Source organism: Heptranchias perlo, unplaced genomic scaffold (assembly GCF_035084215.1).
Source record: "Heptranchias perlo isolate sHepPer1 unplaced genomic scaffold, sHepPer1.hap1 HAP1_SCAFFOLD_70, whole genome shotgun sequence".
In the NCBI taxonomy this organism is placed as follows: domain Eukaryota; kingdom Metazoa; phylum Chordata; class Chondrichthyes; order Hexanchiformes; family Hexanchidae; genus Heptranchias; species Heptranchias perlo.
Genome location: NW_027139729.1, coordinates 3,130,150 through 3,150,000, shown reverse-complemented (window position 1 = coordinate 3,150,000; position 19,851 = coordinate 3,130,150). Strand labels below are relative to the sequence as shown.

General features: G+C 42.5%; 1 protein-coding gene, 1 long non-coding RNA gene and 1 other non-coding gene across 3 annotated transcripts in view; 2 read left to right on the top strand and 1 right to left on the bottom strand.

The window, feature by feature from the left end:
- The window catches only part of LOC137318380 (zinc finger protein 850-like), a 183,829-nt gene that overhangs the window by 101,105 nt on the left and 62,873 nt on the right, over window positions 1-19,851 (top strand). The gene's annotated exons all lie outside the window — the stretch shown is intronic.
- trnag-ucc (transfer RNA glycine (anticodon UCC)) lies at window positions 1,301-1,372 on the bottom strand. The gene has a single exon. It is a non-coding gene; the product is annotated as a tRNA-Gly (tRNA).
- On the top strand, window positions 4,502-13,047 carry LOC137318417 (uncharacterized). Its single transcript, XR_010961878.1, has 4 exons — window positions 4,502-4,654; window positions 5,029-5,114; window positions 10,674-10,736; window positions 11,113-13,047. It is a non-coding gene; the product is annotated as an uncharacterized lncRNA (long non-coding RNA).

Genomic DNA, 19,851 nt, shown 5'->3' with positions numbered 1-19,851 from the left:
TCCAACTTTCAACCATTCAATTTCACGCAATCGCAAGTTCTGACTACAAAACTGCCTGTGAAATATCATCTCCTTCTGAAATAAATGTTTGCCCTTTCTCATTTGATGCCCAGTTTTGTTTCATTTTATTTTCCTGGGTTTGTATTGTGACCGTACCCATTTAATGGCAGTGAGCTGATATTGCCAATCGGGCTCAGCATTCGATAGCAAGCAGCTACCGGCCTTATAAGCTCCGCTGATAACCTGATATCTGACGAATTTCCTTTCCATGTTTCATTGTATTTATACTTTTCCTATATAGGGTAAAACGAGGGTGCACAAATTTAAAAACAAAGCAATTTGGCAACATACAGGTCTCCCCAGTAAACGCAAGATCACGCAGAAGGAATCCCAATGGAACAAACCCCTTCTCATTCAATCCACTGGAAAAATTCTGAAAAGACCAAACCCTTTCCTATTCCGTCCCATTGCATCGAATCCCAAAGAGAAAAACTCCTTCTCGTTCCAAGCCATTATAGAGAGTGCGGTGCCCAGAACTGAACACAGTGCTCTAAATGAGGACTAACCAGAGCTCTGTATAACTGTGACATAACTTCCACTCCTTTTTATTCCCGTTCCCTTGAGATAAAGATCATCTCCATTTTAACTTTTTTTTAGTGAATTAATAATCACTGTTAGTGATTTCTGTACTTGGATCCCCATATGCCTTGATTCCCCGAGAGTTCAAAAATCTATCGATCTCAGCTTTGAATATATTCAACGACTGAGCATCCACAGCCCTCTGGGGTTGAGAATTCCAAAGATTCACAACACTTTCAGTGAAGAAATTCTTCCTAATTTCGATCCTAAATGGCCGGTCCCTTATCTTGAGACGATGACCTCGAGTTCTTGATTCTCCAGCAGGGGAATCAGCCTCTCCTCACCTACCCTGTCAAACCGCCTAAGAATTTTATACGTTTCAATCCGATCACCTCTCATTCTTCTAAACTCCAGCGAATATAGGCCAATTTTTCCTCATAGTACAATTGCAGCAAGATCTCTTTACTCTTATATTCCAACACCCTTGCAATAAAGGCTAACATATCATTTGCCTTCCTCACTCTCATTAGACCCTTGGTAACTATTTATTTCCAGTATGTTTTTCCTCTGTTCCTTCTATAGGGAAAATAAATGAACGTTGAAAACATTTTGATACAATTACAGCGGTTTATATTTTGGAAACAATATCCAGCTGAACTGCATCAAATTGGATTCCAAACTTCTCGTTTCTGAAGGAAGTGAATTAATAAGAATAATTAATTGCGATGGCCGGGAATCGAACCCGGATCAACTGCTTGGAAGGCAGCTATGCTCACCACTATACCACCATCGCTGACAATCAGTCAGAATTAATTAGTTCCTAAACATCAGACCCTGAACAGACACTGCAGGCTGTTGCATTTTGTTCTTCATTTAAACTGGTTTCTGACGGATCCTTTCTCGCTCTGTTGCAGTTCCCGTTTCCGCCCAGTAGATGTCGCCAACCCCCAATCAATGGAAATTACACACCAGCCAGTAATTCTTCACCTGATATCGGACTGAAGAGACAGTCGATACCTGCAATACTTGACCGGCTGGAAATACATTTTGCCGCAGCTCACATCAGCCATTGAATAAAGTTAAATAATTATATTAAATCATTACAGAGACCTGACTGCCAGCTGGGCACGAATGGTAGCTTATTATTCAAGTCAAAAAGATCTTTAGAAAGGACAGAGAAATAGGGAAAGGAGGAGGAGCAGCAATATTACTAAAGGACAATATTACAGCAGTTCAAAGATAGAATATCAGTGAGGGTGAGCAGGCAGTGTAAACACTCTGAAAGACCCATCACAAGTGGCCCCACTGTACTCCTCCAGAATGAACATTTACCTGAGGAAGGAGGAAGTCTCCGAAAGCTTGTGAATTTAAAATAAAATTGCTGGACTATAACTTGGTGTTGTAAAATTGTTTACAATTGTCTCCTCCAGAATGTGTAAGAAGGGAGAGTGCGGGAGGATTTCTTTATTCTTTGTGAGATTGTGGAAATATCTGGAAGAGGAAAAACCGGCGGTAAAGCTCGGGCCAAGGCCAAGTTCGCTCATCCCGGGCCGGACTACAGTTCCGTCTTCACAGGCTCTTGCGAAAGGGAAACTGCACTGAACGTGTGGGTGCAGGAACCTCGGTCTATCTGGGTGGTTTGTTCGGGCATCTGACGGCTGAAATCCTCGAGCTGGCCGACAACGCGGCCCGCGACAACAAGAAGACCCGCATCATCCCCAGACACCTGCAGCTGGCCATCCGCAACGACGAGGAGCTTAACAAGCTGCTGGGACAGATGACCATCGCTCAGGGCGGGGTGCTGCCTGATATCCAGGCCGAGCTGCTGCCGAAGAAAAGTGCTGGGAGCATTAAGAACAAGTGAAGCGGCCAAGATTTAATCTACTAACAGGACAAGGACAGGTCTAATCTTATTAAATCATTTGAATAAGTAACAGAAGGAATAGATAAGGGTAACCTGGTAGATGTAATACATTTGGATTTTCAGAATGCCTTATATAAGGTACCGCATTGTAGAATCATGGCAAAGTTCAGTGCACGTGGAGTCAGGGGACAGGTAGCAGAATGGATAGCAAGCTGGCGACAAAACAGAAAACAGATAATAGGGGTCACGGGTAGCAGCTTGGAGTGGCAAAAAGTGGGAAGTGGTTTAACACAGGGATCAGTGCTGGGACCACTCCTGTTCACAATTAACATTAAAGATTTGGATTCGGGAATCGGAAGTACAATTTCAAAATTTGACGATGACACCAAATTGGGGGGTACAGTTAATACAAAGGAAGAATGTGTCAAAATGCAAGAGGACATTAATAAACTTACAGAATGAAGAATAAGGAGCTCACACACTGCTTGGAAAATAACAGTCTAAACAGGATAGAGGAGCAAAGGGATCGAGGGATACAGATACACAAATTACTGAAAGTCGCGACTAAAAGTAGCTTCGCCAGTGTTACCGTCTCACAAAGACACTCGCCCTGAATCTGTGAAAAGATAATAACCATAAACTGGGACTGAAGCCGAACACATCCCCAGTTACAGTGAGACCCGGCCCGCACATCTCATTCTCTCTGTTTTATATCAGACAGTATCCCACCTTCATGTCCAGCACAAGAGAGAGAGAGAGACAGTATCAGTCTTACACTTCCTATCTGTGTCCAAATCACGCTCAATAGCAGTATCCACCTTCATATACAGCACCAGAGAGAAAGAGGGAGGCAGACATGGTGAGAGAGACAGAGAGAGCAGTGAGGCACAGTAACAGACAGACGTAAACAGCATTAGTTCCAGACTGAGCGGTAAAGTTCCGTTTTATCCAGAAAGATCGCGTTGGAAAGACAGAAGATGCAGTCTCATCTCTCACTGATATTGTACGAGGGACAGACACATTATTAATCCCACACTCAGGGACAGTGCAGAGAGTGACAAAAATAATGGGCCACATTTAACCAGCTCTTGCCTGTTGCAGCATGTGCAGTTTTGCGGCTCAGGGCTGTTCGATATTACTCTCAGTGACCGAGAGTATCACTCCGCTTAAATTAATCTGGGACTGTTGCTGTCAGATATTAATCCTACACGGTCCCAGCAAATACACCGACTCCCACTTTACTATCATGTTTCTCCAGGATTGGTTTCAGAAATCCTCCCTCCAGTTTAGGAGTCACACAGTGGAGAGGCCAAGAAAGAACAAGATTTTTTGGCTCGTTCCACAGCTGCTCACTTTATCGATGAAAGGCCCTTTACCATCAAAAGATACCGAGAGAAACAGCAGGGATGGAAACATCTAGTTTAATAGTTAGAGATTGTAAAGTCAGTCTGGATTCCAGCGTTAGGCACTGGTGGAATCCCATCTGTTTCCCATTCTGGTGCCTGTTCCTGCACTGCCTGTGGACCCCATTCCCTCTGACCTTTCCCCCAGACCCACTTCCTTTGCTCAGACTCGGAAAAATTCCAATTGGGGAAAGTTTCCATCGATTTTTGGATTGGGAATTAAACCAGATATCTGCGCATGCGTGACTCAGCCCCGCCCCCAGCGCTGATTGTTGGTGAGCAGAAGAGCGCATGCGCGCTCCCCTCCCCCAGCTCGGCCTGTGGGCGCCATTCCCTCAGTGAGCGGAAGAAGATGGTTTAAAACAGCCGGGAATGGAGAGATCACGGCCCCCGGGGGAAGGGAGCAAAGAGCAGCCTCGTTACAGCAGCTCATCGCTTCGGGACCGTGTCCGCAGATGGGCTCAGAGATCGGCATTGAGTCCGGGGGAAGGTCAGGGGGAGTCCGGGGGCTGTTTGTAAGAGGCGGAGTGGATCAGGAACTGGTCCCGGAACATGGAGTGAGCGGGGGAAGGGAGAGGTCATTCTCGGACTGTGTGTGTTCAGGGTGTGTCCAGGGTAAGGGGGACAGAATGGGAAGAACCTGCTATTTAAAATCATTGCTGCTTTCTCTCCCCAAACCAGTAGTGAATGTTCCTGGTTTAGTTCCAGTCTCACCCTGTTTATTGTTACTGGAGAGTGAAGAGTGGAAACAGAGCCGGACAGTAAGGATGTGGGGAGTTACACAAAGAGCGTCGATTGCAGGCATCAGGTGAGAAGTGTGAAGGACATATTTTAAACAGCGGCTGTTTGGTTTCAGTTGAACGGTTTGTCCCCTGGGAGAGGGGATTAGAAACCTGACTTGTACAAATGTCCCTGCCCCATCGGGTAGTCCCATTCACGGATCAGTGCAGGGGTTGGGTTGTATCGGAATGTCATTAAATTGTTGTAAAACAGTCCAACACACCGGGTGTGCAGAAGCTGAGTGCTGCAGTACTGCAGTGGAGTCAGACACTGACACTGTTTGTATTGCTGGTTTTCATTTGTGGTTATTCAAAATAATTATTAATAGATATTAAACTGATCACTTTTGTATTTTCTACCTCAATTGTTCTTGAGTTACAAGAGATAATTTTCTTTCTACAGGCAAACCCTTGAAGATGCCAAATTCAGTGTGATGTTTCCTCCACCGAGGCACAAGGAACAGTGCAGCCAGCTCCTTCTCACACACAGTAAGTACATTATCACACACAGAGCACAGAGACACAGACAGGTCATCAGTTCCACAGTCTCAGACAGCAGAAGTAGTCAGTCCCACACTGATCCCAAGTTCCAGAGACACGTTTTCAATCCAACAGTCAAACAGAGCAGGTGAGGCAGACACTGTTCCATTTCCCCCGAACTCAGTCCCACTGACAGGGAGATACAAAAATCCCAGTCCAAAATCACACTCTCAGATTGTCAATTTCACAAAAGGGCAACATTAGCCATGACTTAAACACCAGATAGAAATCACACATGGTACCCGATTGAAAGGGACAGAATGAACCCCAACAATGTACCCCGAGATTCCAATTGAATACCAGCCCAGAACTCTCACACACATGTGAGTTTAATACATGCAGTATCCATTCGAATAGTGTACCATTAGAATACAAATTGCAAGTCGAAAACTCACGTACAGTATCCGATTGAGAAATGCTGTGACAGTGTAACCTGAGAAACAAATTAGAAACCAGTTTATAATACACTCACAGTATGAGATGTAAAGATACAGTATCAATTCTATTAGTGCAGACTGAGATACACATTAAATACCAGTCCAAATATGTCACAATATAAGTTTGAAAGATACATTATCTTTCACAATAATACTCATAGATATACATATTTAATACTAGTCCAAAAAGTACACAAATTATTTGATTAAAACCTCCAGCATCAAATCCAAAAGTGTGTCCATATTTACCAATTTATTAATGAGAAAAACTATTTAAACATTAAGATATTAAAGCTACAGTATTGAATACCATAATGTAATCTGAGAGAATAATTATACACAGACACAGAATGAATCTCACACTCACATACCATACCAGAGACTGACAGATGCAGAAGGAATCCCAAACTCACATACAGTACTAGAGTTTGCCAGATGCAGAGTGAATCCCACACTCAAGTATGGTACCAGAGTTGACAGAAACAGAATGAATCCCACACAGGCATACAGTACCAAGGACTGAGAGATACCGAGTTCATCCCACATTCGAATAAAGCACTAGAGACTTAGAGGTAAAGTATGAATCCCACACTCACACACAGCACCAGAGACTGACAGATACAGAATGAATCCCACACTCACGCACAGCACCAGAGACTGAGAGATACAGAATGAATCCCACACTCACACACAGTACCTGAGATTGACAGATACAGAATGAATCCCACACTCACACACAGTACCTGAGATTGACAGATACAGAATGAATCCCACACTCACACACAGTACCTGAGATTGACAGATACAGAATGAATCCCACACTCACACACAGTACCTGAGATTGACAGATACAGAATGAATCCCACACTCACACACAGTACCAGAGACTGAGAGATACAAAGTGAATCTCACAGTCACCTACATTGGTTCAGGCTGAGTTACACATTATGTACCAGAGCAAAAATCTCACAGTCATAGATTGAAAGATACTGTATCAATTCCAGCAATGCAGACTTAGTTACACATTACGTACCAGTCCAAAAATCTCATGGTGTCAGACTGAAAGATACAGTATCAATTCCATTAGTGCAGACTGAGCTGCACATTAGAAACCACTACAAAAAAACTAATACAGATTCAGACTGAAATATACAGCATTCCATTCATGCAGACTGAGCTACACATTATTAACAAGTTCAAAAATGTCACCATATCAGTGGGAAGATGAACAAATTCACAATTGTGTTCCCAATGTAGATTTAATAGAAGTCCAAAAATAGATGCCCACATTATCTTATTACATTTCAAAATATATCATTATCTACCAAGTAAAGACTCGAAAAAATTATTCATATATTAAGGTCTTAAAGATACAGATTTGAACACCATACTGTAAATGAAGATACAAATTAGATACAGATAAAGAATGAATCTCTCACTCCGATAGAGGGCCAGAGACTGACATATAGAATGATTCCAAAACTCATACAATGTACCAGCGACTGACAGATTCAAAATGAATCCCACACGCACACAATGCAGCACAGAGTGACAGATACAGAATATATATCACTCAGGCACAGTTCAGAAATTGATAGATACAGAATGTCTCACTCACATACAGCACCAGAGACTGACAGTAACAGAACGAATCGCCCAGACACACAATGTCAGAGACTGACAGATACAGAATGAATCCCAAACTCACACACAGTACCAGAGACTGATAGATACAGAATGAATCTCAAAATAACACACAGTACCAGAGACTGATAGATAAAGATTGAATCCTACACTCACATAGAGTATCAGGAACTGACAGTCACAGAATGAATCTCACATTCGCACTACTGCATACTGAGTTACATTTTACATACCAGTCCAAAGATATCATAGTGTCAGATTGAAAGATACAGTACAAATTCCATTAGTGCAGACTGAGCTACATATTAGATATTTTAGTAAATACTCATCGAGTATTATACTGAAATAAACAGTATCAATACCATTGGTTCAGACTGAGCTACACATTACATACTGGTCCAAAAACCTCATAAATGATCAGACTGCAAGATACTGTATCAATTCTATTAGCACTGCCTGACCTGTACATTACATACCGGACTGAAAATACCATACAATATTAGACTGAAAGATACAGTATCAATTCCATCAGTGAAGACTGAGCCACACATTATATAGCAGTCCAAGAATCTCATACCTTATCAGACTCAAAGATACATTATCAATTCCATGGCACGTACTGAGCTACATGTTACACACCAGTCCAAAAATGTCATAAAGTATCAGATTGAAAGATTCAGTATCACTTCCATTATTGAAGACTGAGCTACACATCACATTCCCGTACAGAAATCTCATACAGTATCAGACTGATAGATACAGTATCAATTCCTTTAGTGCAGGATGAGCTACATATTACATACCAGTCCAAAAATATCATGCAGTTTTCGAGTCAGATACAGAATTAATTCCATTATTGCAGACTGAGCTACACATTACATACCAGTCCAAAAGTCTCATACAGTATCAGACTGATAGATACAGTATCAATTTCTTTAGCGCAGGCTGAGCTACATATTACATACCAGTCCAAAAATCTCACACAATATTAGATTGAGATCCAGAATTCATCCCATTATTACAGACTGAGCTAGACATGACATACCAATCCAGTAATTTCACTTTGAACAGATTGAAAGGTACATTATCATTCACAATAGAGTTCAGAGATTAAGATGTAATCCCACTCCAAAACTCACACACGTTGTTTGATTAAAGAAAATCAAAAAGTAATCCATATTTACAAATTAAACACTAGATGAAGAAATGTATATAATTTAAAGTATTAAAGATACAGTTTCAAATATGATACTGTAAACTGAAATAAGAATACAGAATGAATTCAGACTTGCACATTGTCTCAGAGACTGAATTACAAAATGAATCCCACACTCAGATAATGTAGCAGAGAATGGCAGATACAGAATGATTCCCACACTCACATATAGTACCAGAGACTGACAGATACAGAATGAATCCCACACTCACACACAGTACCAGAGACTAATAGATACAGAATGAATCCCACACTCACAGACTGTACTGGAGACTGACAGTTACAGAATGAATGTCACAGTCACATTACTGCAGGCTGAGTTACACTTTACAGACCAGTCCAAAGATCTCATAGTGGCAGATTGAAAGATACAGTATAAATTCCATTAGTGCAGACTGAGCTACATATTAGTTATATTGGTAAATACTTGTGTTATACTGAAATAAACATTATCAATACCATTGGTACAGACTGAGCCATACATTACATACGAGTCCAAAAATCACATATGATCAGACTGGAAGATATAATTTAAATTCTATTTGCACCGTCTGAGCTCAACATTATCTAACAGTCCAACAATCCCATACAATATTAGACTGAAAGATACAGAATCGATTCTATTAGTGCAGACTGAGCCACACATTATATAGCAGTCCAAGAATCTCATACCGTATCAGACTCAAAGATACAATATCAATTCCATTAGCACAGACTCACCAGTCCAAAAATCTCATACAGTATCACATTAAAAGATTCAGTATCAATTCCATTAGTGCAGACTGAGCTATACATTGCATTCCAGTCCAAAAATCTCATACAGTATCAGACTGATAGATACAGTATAAATTCCTTTAGTGCAGGATGAGGTATATATTACATCCCAGTCCAAAAATCTCATACAGTTTTAGACTCAGATACAGAATTAATTCCATTATTGCAGACTGAACGACACATTAAATACCAGTCCCGTAATTTCAACGTGAACAGATTGAAAGGTATATTATCGTTCACAATCGAGTTCAGAGATTAAGACGTAACACTACTCCAAAACTCACACATGTCATTTGATTAAAGAAAATCAAAAAGTCTATCCATATTAACAAATTGAATGCTCGATGAAGAACTGTATATACTTTAAAGTGTTAAAGATAAAGTTTCAATACAATATTGTAAACTGAAATAAGAATACAGAATGCACATTGTCACAGAGATTGAATTACAGAATGAATCCCACACTGAGATAAAGTAGCAGAGAAAGGCAGATACAGATTGTATCCCACTCTCACAGACAGTACCAGAGACTGACAGATACAGAATGAATGCATCACTTGTATATAGTACCTGGAGACTGACAGATGCAGAATATACCCCATGCTCACACTCCGTACCAGAGACTGACAGATTCAGAATAAATCCCAGTCTCACATACAGTACCAGAGACTGACCTCTGCTGGCGGTAAGCTGAGGGAACAAATTCACATTATCTGTCATGGTTACAGAAACAGGACAATGTGCAATGTGAGGGAAGTTTCTGTCTGTAACTTTTACTCTCGTGTTTTTGCACATTTTGACGGTGAAAAATGAAGACAATTGATTCATAATAAAGTTTTTGTTTCACTCATTCGATAGTTGTGCATTTGCCCCACTATATTTCACTGCACATTGCACAGTATTTCTCTCTGATTTCTCAGGACACGATTTACATTGCTCCTCTACCCCATTTAGACTCTTATTTTCCATGCAGTATGTGGCCTCATTATTCCCCCTAGCGAAATGCCCCACCTCACACCTTTCTATATTGAAATTCAATGGCCATTTACACGGCCGTTCTGCAAGTTTATTTTGTCCGAGTCTTCCTCAGTATTGACAATACCCCCTAAATCAATTACAAGAATTTAACACAGCATTCCAAGTGGTGTTTGGTCCAACAAAATGTACTTGCAGCTCGTCTCCATTCCCAGTTTTTCTAAATCCCACCCGTGCAATATAATGTGAAGAATGAGTTTATCTTCTGTCCCTCTCTCATCTGTAAACTTCAATGACCCGGGGTTTGGGGACATCTACTGGCCGGAAGCAGAACTGCAACAGTTCGGAACAAATTGCTGAAACCGGACAATGTGCAGTGTGAGCGTGATTGTGATTGGTGGCAGGAATTAATTCTGATTTTTTAAACCTGACCATTAACCTTTAGTGTTTGTTATTGAACAGTAAACAGAGCCGGACAGTAAGGATATGGGGAGTTATACAAAGAGCATCTATTGCAGGCATCAGGTGAGAAGTATGAAGGACACATTTTAAACAGTTGCTTTTTTGTTTCGGTTGAACGGTTCGTCCCATGGGAGATGGAAATAGAAATCTGATGTGTGCAAAGTTCCCCGCCCCATCGGCTAGTCCCATTCATGGATCAGTCCAGGGGTTGGGTTGTGTCTGGATGTCACTAAACTGTTGTAAAACAGCCCAACACACCTGGTGTGCAGAAGCTGATTTCTGCAGTACTGCAGTGGAGTCAGACACTGACACTATTTGTATCACTGGTTTTCATTTGTGGATATTACAATGATTATTAACAGACAGATTCAATTGATCACTTTTGTATTTTCTACTTCACCTGTTCTTGAATTACAAGAGATTCTTTTTCTTCCAACAGTCAAATCCTTGAAGGACCCAGAATCAGTGTGATGTTTCCTGCACCCGAGGCACAACGAACAGTGCAGCCAGCTCCTTCTCACACACAGTATGTACATTATCACTCACAGAGCACAGGGACGCAGACAGGTCATCAGTCCCACAGTCTCACACCGCAGAAATAGTCAATCCCACACTAATCCCAATCCAACAGTCAAACAGAGCAGGAGAGACAGACGGAATTTCCATATCACAACAACTCAGTACCGCTGACCGTCAGATAAATAATTCCCAGTCCAAAATCACACCCAGTATCAGATTGAAAGGCACTGTGTCAATCTCACATTAGTTCAGCATTAGCTACAAATTAAATACCAGATAGAACTCACACATGGTACCGATTGATAGGTACAGAATGAATCACAATAGTGTACTGCAAGATTCAAATTAAATGCCAGCCCACAACTCATACACATTATGAGTTTAAAGATGCAGTATTCATGACAATATTGTGCACTGAGATACAAATTAGGTACCAGTTCAGATGTTACCCATATTTGACTCACATATATGTTCAAAAACCTCATAGTCTCAGAATGAAAGGTAAATTTTCAATTCCTTTACTGCAAACTGAGGTACACATCACATACCAGTCCAAAAATCTCAGTGTCAGGTTGAAAGATACAGTATCAATTCCATTAGTGCAGACTGAAGTACACATTAATTACGTGTCCAAAAATCATATTGTTTCAAACTGAAAGGCAGAGTATCAATTCCTTTACTGCAGACAGAGGATCACATTAGATACCAGTCCAAAAATCACGTACAGTTTCATACTGAAAGATATAGTATCGATTTGATTAGTACAGACTGACCTACATGTTACATACCAGTACAAAAATCTCTCACAGTATCAGATTGGAAGATACAGTATCAATCCCATTAGTGCAGATTGAGGTATATATTAGATACCAGTCGAAAAGTCACACTCAGTATCAAATTGAAAGATACAGTATCAATTCCATTAGTGCAGACTGAACTACACCTTACAAACCAGTCCAAATATATTACACAGTATTAGACGGAAAGTTACAGTATGAATGCCATTAGTGCAGACTGAGCTACATATTATATACCGTCCAAAATTCTAATACATTATCACACTAAAATATACAGTATGAATCCTATTAGTGTAGACTCAGCTACACATTACAAACTAGTCCAAAAATCTCTCACCGTGTCTGACTGAGAGTTCGAGTGTCAATTCCATTAGTACAGACTGAACCACACATTACACACCAGTCCAAAAATCTCACACAGTGTCAGACTGAAAGATACAGTATCAATTCCATTCGCCCAAACTGAGCTACACAATAAATACCAGTCCAATAATTTCACAGTAAAAGATTGAAGTGTACATTATCTTCAGAGATTCAGATGTAATCCTACAACAAAACTCACACACGTTGTTTGATTAAAATAAAATCCAAAAGTCTATCCATATTTACGAATTAATGCTAGATGGAAGATTTGCATACATTAATGAATTAAAGATACAATTTAAAGCACCATACTGTAACCTGAAATAAGAATACAGAACGAATACAGACTTGCACTTTGCCCAGAGACTGAGTTACAGAATGAATCCCACACTCACAGACTGTACTGGAGACTGACGGATACAGAATGAATATCACACTCACATACAGTACCAGAGACTGACAAACAGAGAATTAATCCCACACTCACATACAGTCTGACATCTACTGGCCATAAGTGAGAACTGTAACAGATTGGAACAAATTCACATTATCTGTCATTGTTACAGATTCAGGACAATGTGCAATGTGAGGAAATATTTTCTCTCTGTAAATTCTACTCTCGTATTTTTCATATTTTGTCAGTGAAAAATTAGACAATTAATTCATAATAAAGTTTCTGTTTTGCTCATTCGAAAGTTGCCCCATTATATTTCACTCTACATTGCGCAATATTTCTGTCTGATTTCTCAGGACACGATTTATATTAATTCAAATAAACCGAACTGAAACACAAATAAAAACTGAGCGCAAATCTGGAAGTTTCAATGGCGACCGTCAAAACTGAAAGGGATAAAATACAGAAAAAATTAAAACCGAAAATGCTGGAAAGACTCAGCAGGTCCGGCAGCATCTGTGGAGAAGGGAAGCTCGGGTTAACGGTTCAGGTCAATGACCCTTCTATAGATCAGAAAGGTTAATCCGACATAATTTAAATAAGGAACGGGAATCAGCAGAGGGAAAGACTTCAGAAAATCAATTAATTTCCCTGAATCCGAGCAGTTGTGTTCCGTATCCACTGCACAGATCAGGAGAAATAATAATACAAAGGATCAGAGTTAAATTCAACGTTATGGGGGAAATAAATGTATTTTGAAAGTATTTTTATAAAAATTAGACCCGTTTGTGTTTTGGAAGCACTGTCCCTCTGAACATCATCAAATTCCAGTCTTGGTGTTTCTGAATTCAGCATGCTGGGATTCAAACCTGTTGGAATTAACTGCTTGGAAGGCAGCTATCCTTACCATTATAGCGCCTTATTTCACTAGGAGGGAGAAATAGAATGTTTCTGTGGAGTTTGGGACTGAATTGCTCCCTTTGGGTTTCTGGCACTTTAATTATAGACAATAAATATTTCCCAAACATCAGCCCCTGAACAGACACAACAAGCTGATGGAATTTCTCATTTATGGATATTAAATAAGAGGATGACAAAAGCAAATAGGAGGAGGTTAGGAAGAAGTCACAAAAACAATTAGTGAAGGAAACAGGAACCATGAAATCAAATTATCAAGGAATAGAAAAAGAAATAGTAAATTATTCCACAGACACAAAAATAAAAGAAAGAAAATCAGAATAGTTTGAGTGCCACTAAGGGATGCACAAGATAAACTCACAGGTAAAGTCAGCGAAATGCCAGAAATATTGAATTATTACGTTGCCTCAGTATTTACCCGGGAGATTAACAGGGTGAAAATGATATTAGAGGAAGAGGTCAATAAATAAATTCAGACATTTAAGTTAGAAAGGGAGGTTAAACTACTGGTCCAGATGGATTGCACCCGCACATATTAAATGATGCAAGGGAAGAGATAGCAGAGGCACTGTTACATATATAGAAAAAGGAATAGTGCCAGAGGACTGGATGACAGTTAATGTGATTCTTATATTTTAAAACAGGAGATAGAACAAGTCCAGGGAACTATAGACCAGTTAACTAAAGGTCGGTGGTGGGAATGATCATGGAGTCCTTTACTCAATGATGCAATAGAAAAACATCCAGAAACCGAAAATATAATAAAGAATAGTCAGCACGGATTTCAGAAAGGGAAGGTTTAACAGTTTGACAGAAGGTTTCACAGTTTAAATTACAGTTCAACATAACTTATCTGCTTTTCAATTCTACCAGTCTAGAAATAAACCTCTGTGTTTGCTTTATATGGCCTTATCAACCTCTGTTGCTACTTTTAAAGATTTGTCAATCTGTACCCCTAAATCCCTTTGCTCTTCTACCCCATTTAGACTCTTATTTTCCAAGAAGTATTTGGCCTCCTTTTTCCACCGAGCAAAATGCACCACCTCACACCTTTCTATATGGAAATTCAAAGGCCATTTCCACCGTCTTTCAGCAAGCTTATTAAAGGCTTCTTGAATTTGGTCGCAGTCTTACTCAGTTAGGCAATACCCCCTAAATTAATTACAAGAACTTAACACAGCATTACAACTAATGTTTGCTCTAACAAAATGTACTTGCAGCTTGTCTCCATTCCCAGTTTTTCTAAATCCCACCCGTGCAATATAATGTGAAGAATGAGTTTATCTTCTGTCCCTCTCTCATCTGTAAACTTCAATGACCCTGGGTTTGGGGACATCTACTGGCCGGAAGCAGAACTGCAACAGTTCGGAACAAATTGCTGAAACCGGACAATGTGCAGTGTGAGCGTGTTTGTGATTGGTGGCAGGTACTGAATCTGATTGGATATCTGAAGAAACCAATCAGAGAGTGAAAGGAAAAGGTGACGTTGCATCACTCCCAATGACCCAATCACAATCATTGCCTTCCCCCATCCCTCATTACCATAGGGCTGTGGGGCTGCCTATTTAATCCGAGCTCGGAGCGGATTTGAGTCATTTCTGGGTCTGAAATTGAGTTTGAAATTGCCTGAGGACAAGAAAGCAGCTCCCAAGAAGGGCGCCAAGAAAACCTTGAGTAAAGCACCAGCCAAGGGCGGCAAGAAGCGGAGAAAGTCGAGGAAGGAGAGTTACTCCATCTACGTCTACAAAGTGATGAAGCAGGTTCACCCCGACACCGGCATCTCCTCCAAGGCCATGAGCATCATGAACTCCTTTGTGAACGATATTTTCGAGCGCATCGCGGGTGAGGCTTCCCGCCTGGCCCATTATAATAAACGGCACACCATCAGCTCCCGGGTGATCCAGACCGCCGTGCGCCTGCTGCTGCCCGGGGAACTGGCCAAGCACGCCGTGTCGGAAGGGACAAAGGCGGTGACCAAGTACACCAGCTCCAAGTAAAACTCCACAATGTACTGAAAAAACAACGGCTCTTTTAAGAGCCACCCACAACCTCTCTGAAGGAGCTGCATTTCCTATATATTTACTTTGGATTGTTTTAATACTGTAATATTATTCCAATCTTATTATGAAGTGATACTGTAACTGCCCCGTTGAAATCCCTGACCCATATACTGATCCGCTCCTTCCCCTTTGCTTCGCTCTTAAAGCGTTACAATTCTGTCCTCTCCCACTCCCTTCGTGTTTCATTTAACTGTAAGAATCCAATCTCCGAATGTTTACCAGCTGATGTGAAAATCCTCACATTAACAGCAACCCCACCCCTTGCAGTAACACAGCTGAATAGGGGCAGAATGGGAGCTCCGTCCGGGTCCGTCTTTTCACAGAAACACTCCCGGCTCTGTGAGAAGGGACCAATCCATAACGTGTCACTTTTATAAAGACTAAATTGAAACGTGTCCCTTCACGGAATGCTGTGAATGGGATTTAGTCCCGTTCGGTACAGTTTGAAAGCGATGATAGAATGAGCTATAATTTAAAGCAGATTTTAAAACAGCGCCAGCGATTGGTGACGGGTAGCGCTGAATAAGACAAGATAAAAAGAACGGGTTTAAAATCTTGTGCTCAGGGAGAACATTGATCGAAATCCGGTCCTTTACTGCACTGAAATTGGCGGGCTTTTTGAAATTCCTCAAATTCCTTGTCTGACCGTTGAGGCCGGAAAATCCCGCCCTCTTCTGATTCTCAGCTATCTGATTGGTTAATGAAATAGGCAAATGAGGTGTATTAAAGAACAACCAATCAGATGACCTTTCAGTCTATAAGAAGGGTAAATACGGAAATTATTCTTCATTCTTTGTGAAAGTGTTTGTGAGATTGTGGAAATGTCTGGAAGAGGAAAAACCGGCGGTAAAGCTCGGGCCAAGGCCAAGTCTCGCTCATCCCGGGCCGGACTGCAGTTCCCTGTGGGCCGTGTTCACAGACTCCTGCGAAAGGGGAACTACGCTGAACGTGTGGGTGCCGGAGCCCCGGTCTATCTGGCTGCTGTGCTCGAGTATCTGACGGCTGAAATCCTCGAGCTGGCCGGCAACGCGGCCCGGGACAACAAGAAGACCCGCATCATCCCCAGACACCTGCAGCTGGCCATCCGCAACGACGAGGAGCTCAACAAGCTGCTGGGACGGGTGACCATCGCTCAGGGTGGGGTGCTGCCCAATATCCAGGCCGTGCTGCTGCCGAAGAAAACCAGCACTGTGAGCTCCAAGAGCAAATAAAGCGACCAAGATTTAATCTGATAACCCAAAGGCTCTTTTCAGAGCCACCCACTGTATTTATGAAAGGGCTGGTTACTGTCTGTCAAAGGACTTGATTCCGATTCTGGAAACTAACAATAACTTGTTAAAAACAAATGATCCATATCGGTCTGTTGCAGTACTCGCTTCCGGACCGCAGATGTCGCCAACCTCCAATAGATTGAAATTTGCAGTTTGTCTGGTGAATGAGACAAAATACCAGAACCGTCAGAATTGTTAACTGGGTGGGTGGGATGCAGAAATACCAGGGACGCTTGTTATTATTTACCGTCCCATCCTCGGACGAGTCTGCCTCGGTTTGTTATTTTACCCAGATGGAAACAACAGATGCTGAATTATAAGTTGTTTATTGTGTCAGCGATTACTGAATAAAGAATGTGTGAAATTTGTGTTTGGATGTGAGTGAGGTATTTATTCTGTCCATGTCCGTCTGATATCTGCTCCCTCCCCTTTGTACATTTCCCGTTTAAGCAAATTTCTCACGGCCCTGCCATTTCAACAAAGGAGATCACAGCTCTTTCCATCGCCGATTTGGTGGCTCTGAAAAGAGCCTTTGTTGCACTTGGTGCTGAAGCCGGGTCGGGTTTAGGCGCGTTCCCCGCGGATGCGGCGGGCCAGCTGGATGTCTTTGGGCATGATGGTGACTCGCTTGGCGTGGATGGCGCACAGGTTGGTGTCCTCAAACAGCCCCACCAGGTAAGCCTCGCTGGCCTCCTGCAGGGCCATGACGGACGAGCTCTGGAAGCGCAGGTCTGTCTTGAAGTCCTGAGCGATCTCTCGCACCAGGCGCTGGAAGGGCAGTTTGCGGATCAGCAGCTCGGTGGATTTCTGGTAGCGGCGGATCTCCCTCAGAGCCACAGTGCCGGGTCTGTAGCGATGAGGCTTCTTCACTCCGCCCGTGGCTGGAGCGCTCTTCCTCGCCGCTTTTGTAGCCAACTGTTTGCGAGGAGCTTTTCCGCCGGTCGATTTACGCGCTGTCTGCTTGGTCCTGGCCATTTTCTGAACAGATCTCAACACAACCTGAGACACAAAGACTGTTAATACGGACTGCGCTCTGGGGCCGCCTTATAAAGGGTCTAAGGGGATCCGCCCCTGGCCTCTGATTGGCTTCAGTCCCACACCAGTCGGGGAGGGATCGCCCCTGGACGATGATTGAAACGAGCTCAGTCAGTCAGACCGAAACGGCGGGAGATATTGGGCCCCAATTGGCTGAGCTGAAATTAATCTTCAATTTCAAAAAGCCCGCCAATTTCAGAGCATCAAATAACAGTTTCAAGAAAATCTCATTTCCCTCCAGCAATTTAAGAATCTCTCTCTTTATAATCTCCATTATTTCCTTCTCCTCAGCTCATATCTCAGGCTGTTTCACATTCCGGTTCATTCTCTGATCTGTCTGTAAACGGGCGGGAATAAAGCCCCGGTCATTGCTTTCCGGAACGGGACAAAGTCCAGCTTCAATTTCAAAAATCCCGCCAGTTCCGGCCCGGTGAACCGCTCCTCAAACAGAAACTTCACATCGAACTGATAATTGAATGAGGGCAGGAAATAAAGACCGAGCAGAGAGGACACAGCGGGAGAGGGAGTGAGGAGGGATTTTACTCTGAGCGGAGAATGTAATGTCTGGGGAAAGACTCTGTATCTCCGCCTGTTCATTTGTACCGTGAAACGGGAATTCCGCTCCTTCTCTCGGGATGGCCGAGAACCCCGGCCGTTGTTTCTGATCTCCCTGTACCGAGTGTTGGGGAATCTCCCCATAATAATTAAATATCAGAAACTGATTCCCCATCCCGAGATCTTTCCTCTCCCCGTTCCCAGGTCAGTGCTCTCTCTGTGAGGCGGTGGGTGGCTCTTAGAAGAGCCTTTGTTTTGTGTCCGGTTTGAAAGGGTCGAGTTGTTCAGCCGCCGAATCCATAGAGAGTGCGGCCCTGCCGTTTCAGAGCGTACACCACATCCATGGCAGTGACCGTCTTGCGCTTGGCGTGTTCAGTGTAGGTGACCGCGTCCCTGATCACATTCTCCAGGAAAACCTTCAGCACCCCGCGGGTTTCCTCGTAGATCAGACCCGAGATCCGCTTGACACCGCCACGGCGAGCCAGGCGGCGGATGGCTGGTTTGGTGATCCCCTGGATGTTATCACGAAGCACTTTACGGTGCCGCTTTGCTCCGCCTTTACCCAGTCCTTTGCCTCCTTTACCTCTGCCAGACATGATGATTCTTCACTCAAATCGCTGCTGAATGAAAAACGAATTTCTGCTGCTTCCGTTTTTATGCAGCCTGCCCCGACCTGACTGAAACAGACACAGGGTGAGAGAGGGAGTGGAGGAGACAGAGTGAGATATTAAACAGGGAGGGGAGGAGACAAAATGAGATATTAAACAGAGAGGGGAGGAGAGATTCAGAGTGAGATATTAAACAGAGAGGGGAGGAGACAGAGTGAGATATTAAACAGGGAGGGGAGGAGACAGAATGAGATATTAAACAGAGAGGGGAGGAGAGATTCAGAGTGAGATATTAAACAGAGAGGGGAGGAGACAGAGTGAGATATTAAACAGGGAGGGGAGGAGACAGAGTGAGATATTAAACAGAGAGGGGAGGAGACAGAATGAGATATTAAACAGAGAGGGGAGGAGACAGAGTGAGATATTAAACAGAGAGGGGAGGAGACAGAGTGAGATATTAAACAGAGAGGGGAGGAGACAGAGTGAGATATTCAACAGAGAGGGGAGGAGACAGAGTGAGATATTAAACAGAGAGGGGAGGAGAGAGTCAGAGTGACGGACAGAGCGGAGAGCGGCCTCTGATCTTCCAGCTCCACCTCCAGCTTTCTCCACCCGCCAATTTCAAACCGTTTATCGATAATAGAACCGAAACACAGCG